This window comes from Otolemur garnettii, unplaced genomic scaffold (genome assembly GCF_000181295.1).
Source record: "Otolemur garnettii isolate 467f Iridium unplaced genomic scaffold, OtoGar3 scaffold00021, whole genome shotgun sequence".
Taxonomy (NCBI): domain Eukaryota; kingdom Metazoa; phylum Chordata; class Mammalia; order Primates; family Galagidae; genus Otolemur; species Otolemur garnettii.
In genome coordinates this window covers 20,266,388-20,272,228 of record NW_003852416.1, presented here as the reverse complement: position 1 = coordinate 20,272,228, position 5,841 = coordinate 20,266,388, and the positions used below count along the sequence as shown (strand labels likewise).

General features: G+C 40.7%; 1 non-coding gene across 1 annotated transcript; it reads left to right on the top strand.

Annotated features, from left to right (window-relative positions):
- Window positions 1–768: 768 nt before the first annotated feature.
- LOC111724322 lies at window positions 769–875 on the top strand. Its single transcript, XR_002772639.1, has one exon. It is a non-coding gene; the product is annotated as a U6 spliceosomal RNA (small nuclear RNA).
- Window positions 876–5,841: the final 4,966 nt, after the last annotated feature.

Genomic DNA, 5,841 nt, shown 5'->3' with positions numbered 1-5,841 from the left:
GGTGGGTGGATTGCCTGAGCTCACTGGTTCAAAAATAGCCAGAGCAAGAGAGAGACCAGTGTCTAAAATAGCTGGGCAAGTGGCAGGGGCCTGTAGTCCAGCTACTTGGGAGACTGAGGCAAGAGAATGACTTGAGCCCAAGAGTCTGAGGTTGCTGTGAGCTATGATATGACAGCACTCCACCAATGGTTGAGACAAATCTGTCTCAAAAAAAATAAATACAAACTGATCAGTTTCAATATGCGAAACTTCAGAACATGATAGTTTTGTTCTTATAGAACAAGGGGAATTACTTGGAGGCGCATGTGCAAAAGCAGTTTGGTTCAATCTGCATAGAGTTGACATAACATCATGCCTGTGCCGGATGGTACAGGGAGCTGCATTCAGTTTAACCGGGTCATGCCATCTCCAGTCACTGACCTTTGGTTCTCTAAAGTAACTACTTGGCACAGGCTGGTTGTTCCCATAACTGAACTACTTATGTGCCAACTTGGCTTATGAAATGTTTGCAAGCAGTTTAAAATACTATGATGAAAGGCACAGATAGGTCCGGAGGGCTTTTTAAATGACACTTTCTTAATTTCACTTTTTACAATGAAGTCGGAAACACAGGTTACCAGGAGGATATTCCATAGGCCCGTCCTACCATTTGCAGGGCCATAGCAAGAGAACAAATGAAGGTCTGCATACACGTATTTAAATACTTAAAATATACAAATCAAGCTAATGAACTGTTAAATAAAATGGGATATAGATATACTCTTTCCAGTGCTTGCTTCAGCAGCACATATACTAAAGTTGGGACAATACAGAGAAAATTAGCATGGCCCCTGTGCAAGGATGATACCCAAATTTGTGAAGTGTTCCATATTTAAAACAAAACATAGACATAGTCTTTCCCTTTCCCTTGACACATATGCTTTCATAACCTAGGAGGCTAAATTTGAATTTAGAATTCTCAAGCGCTTCTGGGTTCCACACCAGAAAGTGGTGGTGTGGGAAGAGCCATCCTTAGCACAAATGCCGGGGGCCATCTCTTCTCCCCGCCCCAGTGCTGACCACACCAACCACATGCTCATTCATGTGGACTCTAGCTCACATGTTTGAGTCCCAGTTACACACCCTGAGACACTCTTTTCAACCCACTCAGGTTTTAGCACTCACTCCCAGGCAATACCTGCATGGATGCCCTTGTCCTGCTCAGACCCCAGGTCCCCTTTCTAGGTACCGCTGCTCCCCACACCCTCTTCCACCATGAAGATTCCTACCTTGCTAATCGAGGCTTTAGGATTAAAATTGTTGAAGGAGGGAAGACAAGAGGAGAAGAGGGCAGAGGAGGGAAGCAAAAAAGGTAGAAGAAGAGAAAGAAGGGCAATGTTGATTTACCTTCATTATGGAGAATATGAGCATAATCTGAATTAATATTAATACAATATTAGAAAACACTTCTTTTGCATCTGAAAACAGTAAAGATTTACTTGTTACACGACCTTTTGATTATTATTCCTTTTTCTCCTTGGTCAGATAAACACATGCTGTGATATTCATTTAACATGGAAAAACTGAGAAAGAGTTTTCACTAGGTCATATGGCAAATGATTAACTGAGTTAGGATAAAAAATTGGAGGGTCAAGTCTATTATCTTGTTTCTACTACCTTTGTTTAGCTAGCTCCTGACTTTTTTTTTTTTTTTTAGAAATTATGGGTAGAATTAGTGTCTATACGGTGTGATGTGAAGGCTACTGCAAGGTTCCAAATATCTGTTGGAAAAAAAAAATTCTTCATTGGTCTGTCATGTCTCCACTTCTCCTGCATGCTCTGAAATTCATGACTTGTGACATAGATTGGGAAGTAACACAAATAAACAAAAACACCACTGGAGTATGTAAGCATTTAAATGCATCTAAAGTATGTCAATTGCTTGAAAGACAGCAGGCTTTAAAGAAAGAATCCTTTAAACATCTGCTATTTATGATTTATGCAACACGTTCAATTAACAAATACCAACAAATACTCCCTTAGAGAGATGGCAGTGAACTGGATGGACAATGGTCCTATCTTCAGGGAATAGCACAGTACAAATATGATGAATATTATAAAAACAGAAACCAAAGGCACTGGCATGAGGTATAATATGGGGAACTAACTTGGTAAACTGGAGGCTTGAAGAAAATAGGAATTAGCTAAGTGACCCAGGAAAGGTCAGCAGGAGAAGGGAGGGGCAGCAGAGTCTGCTAGGCAGAGAGAAAAGGATATACTAAGGCTCTAAAAGTAGAGAATCATAAGAGTGGTGAGAAGTAGGAGGAAGGGTGGCCAGAGATAAGGTAAAGATACAAGCCAGGAGAGGAGAGGCTGGGGTACAGAGGGCATTGTAAGCCACGGTAAGAAGTAGAGACTTTATCCCAAGGGCAGTAGAAAACCAGTGAAGTGTTTTAAACAGATTTACATTTTTAAAAGGTCACTAGTGTGGTAAATAGACTGTAGGGGCAAGGGTCCTCATGGGGAAACCAGTCAGGAGGTGTTTTGGTCTAAGTGGGAGACAGTGATGAGAGTGGGATGAACTGAAAAGGACAATCTTGTGATATTTAGGAGTTAGAATTGATAGGACCTGGTGATTCAATGGAGGAGGGAGCAAGAGTCAAAGCTGATTCCTTATCTTTTTCTTGGAAGTGCTTGTGACAATTATGACTAGTTACTTGTCTGTCTGCCTTCCCCACAGAATTGTAAGCACCTCAAGGACAGGGGATTCATCTTAAATGGTTTATCCCTCACATACATGCTGTGGCAGAGTGTGTGGCACATAGAGGTGTTTCAAAACTATTTGTTGGTTAAATTATATTTTTGGTTCTGAGCAACGGGGTTTATGGTGGTGCCATTCTCACTGAATTATGAACATGGAGATGAGGAAGCAGTTTGGGGGATGAGTTTAGTTTTGATGGCGCTATGTTGTAGATACCTGTCAGACATCCAAGTGGAAATGTCCTAGAAGCAATTGGAAACAAAAATCTAAACCTTAGGGGGTAGGAGGAGAGGGGGGGGTGCTAAGCAGAAAGGGGAGAAGCACAGAGATGGCAATCAAAGGCAAGAAGTCTATGGGCTAGCCTAATTAGGATGAATGAGAAAAGAGACCCTAGGCTTGGAGCAGCAGCGCACACCTGTAATCTTAGTACTCTGGGAGGCCAAGGTGGTGAACTGTTTGAGCTCAGGAGTTCAAGACCAGCCTGAGCAAAAGAGTGAGACCCCCATCTGTACTAAAAATAGAAAAACTGAGGCAAGAGGATGCCTTGAGCCTAAGGAGGTTGCTGTGAGCTACAGTGATGCCACAGTGACAATGTGAGACTCTGTCTCCAAAAAAAAAAAGGAAAAAAAGAAAGAAAAAGGAAAGAAAAGAGGCCCTAGAGGATACTCTAATATCTCCAACAAAAGAGACTGAGAAGGGGTAGCCAAATGGCCTTGTGAGGTTTAAGGGAAGAGTATCTTAGAAGAAAGAAGGAAGTGACAGTGTCCAAAGCTTCCAAGAAATCAAACAATGGAGGTAATTGACAGCTTCAATCTAGTTGTGGGCAAAAGCCAGAGTGAATTAAGGTGAAAGTGGAAAGGGAGAAAAATGAATTTAACAAGTCCCAGCTCACTAATTCATTTAACAGATTAGTCAATTGTCATCTTTGAAGGATTTCATTAGAGAGGATAAAACAAAGAACATGCATTTTTTTAAAAGAGAGACTAGAATGTGACAACTAGAGAGTAACAAAAGGCCTTAAGCCTTTTATGAGGCAATAACATGGAGGCTCAGGACAAGAAGGAGGTTTCCAGGGTGAGGACCGAGGAGTGGGAGGGGGTAGTGCAGATAACTTCGATTATTTCATCATTTTGCCTTAGGTCAACCTTAACCCTTGCCTTCAAAAAGGTCAAAGAATTCACTGCCAGGATTTAATTAACCAATGGAACTTCACTGCTCACAGATACTATTAAGGATGTTAGCAAGATAAAGGTCTGTTGAGAAATTTTAGGACAGTTCTCTAAGATTCCAACCTCTCCTCCTCAAAGAAGTTATCCAAAAGAGACAGCAAAGAATATTAAAAAACAAAAACAAGGCTGGGCACAGTGGCTCACACCTGTAATCCTAGCACTCTGGAAAAGTGAGGCAAAAAGATTGTTTGAGCAAGAGTGAGACCTTGTCTCTATTAAAAGTAGAAAAACTAGCCAGGTCTTGTGGTAGGCACCTGTAGTCCCAGCGTCTTGGGAGGCTGAGGCAGGAGGATCACTTGAGCCCCGGGGGTTTGAGGTTGCTGTGAATTATGCCAGGGCACTCTAGCCTGGGCAAGAGAGTGACTCTGTCTCAGAAAACAAAACAAAACAACAACCGACAAGAACAAAACCTCTCTAAGCTGAGAAATTGAGATTAATGATTAATCTCTTTAAAAAGAAATTGTTTTTTGGTTCAGAGATGTGATTTACTATATATCATAATTCTTGCTTCTTATCTAGTGATAGGAATATTAGGAGGACTAATGAAACTATTCGTGTGTAATTCTTTAAACATTTTTTGCTTGGTTTTTTTTTTTCCATTTTTAAAATTTTTGGGTTTTTTGAGGCAGAGTCTTACACTGTTATCCCAGGCTAGAGTGCCATGGCAATAGCTTAGCTCACAGCAACCTCAAACTCCTAGGTTTAAGCAATCCTCCTGCCTCAGCTTCCCAAGTAGCAGGGACTATAGGCACCCTCTAATTTTAGTAGAGACAGGGTCTTATTACTGCTCTTGCTCAGGCTGGTCTCGGGAGATCAATTGATCTCCTTGCCTGGGCATCCCAGGGGAGTGCTGGGATTGCAGATGTGAGCCACCATGCCTGGTTGGAATTCTTTATATCTTAAAGTCAATGATAAAAATGCAAAGAATTCTTTATATCTTGGAATTCTTTATATCTTGGAATTCTTTATATCTTGGAATTCTTTATATGTTAAAGTCAATGATAAAAATGCAAAGTGATACTTCCTTTCCTAAGGGTTAATAAATTAAACATTAACCTCAAGTGCCATCTACCACTGGAGGTTTATATATTCAGTCCATTGCTAACTATACCATCTATGGATAACAGAAAGACAAAATGCAGATTCTGTTCCTGCTCTCAAAATTTCTAAAATTACATGATCAGGAAAAGTTGGCATGAAAAATGCCTTTCCAAATCTTTATTACAGAAAACAAGACCCTCACAACATCCCTGACCTCTGAGGTCTCAAACTGACCTGCAAGTGACCTTGGATCCTGATATCTCTACAGTCAGGGGCCCACACACTCCTTCTACTTAAGCTTACTAGCCAGTTCTCAGCTCCTTTGCTTCCTGAAGGCTGTATCTTCCTAGTCTAAGGGACCAAGGAAGGGTCTCCTCTTCCCTGGATTCCCCGTGTCCAATCATTTTCACCACCACCTACCATATAACTTCTGGTTCAGAAGAGATTAAAGTTGATTTGAATAGCAATTTGAGTTTAAGAGTACAGAAAGCCAAATTTCTACCTAGAAAACTAACACATATAAATAGATGTGTTAGTTCAGAAAAGCAAAATTAAGAAGTAAAGAAATGATATGAAAGCTATTCTTTCATTGCACTTTGGTAAATGCAAACATGTTTTTGTGTGTATGTGTTTCTCCCCACGCTCTGTTCCCAGCCAACAGTTGTGATAATGAAAATTAAGGGCTTAGAGGCAAGTTCAAAAATATTCAAGGTTGGAACTCCAGAAAGATGAGTCTTCATTTCCCTTAACCTTCACCTATCTCTTCTCCTCCAGTTGAGTTTTCTGGACAACATGAACTCCTTCCTATAAACATTTCCATCCATTGTTACA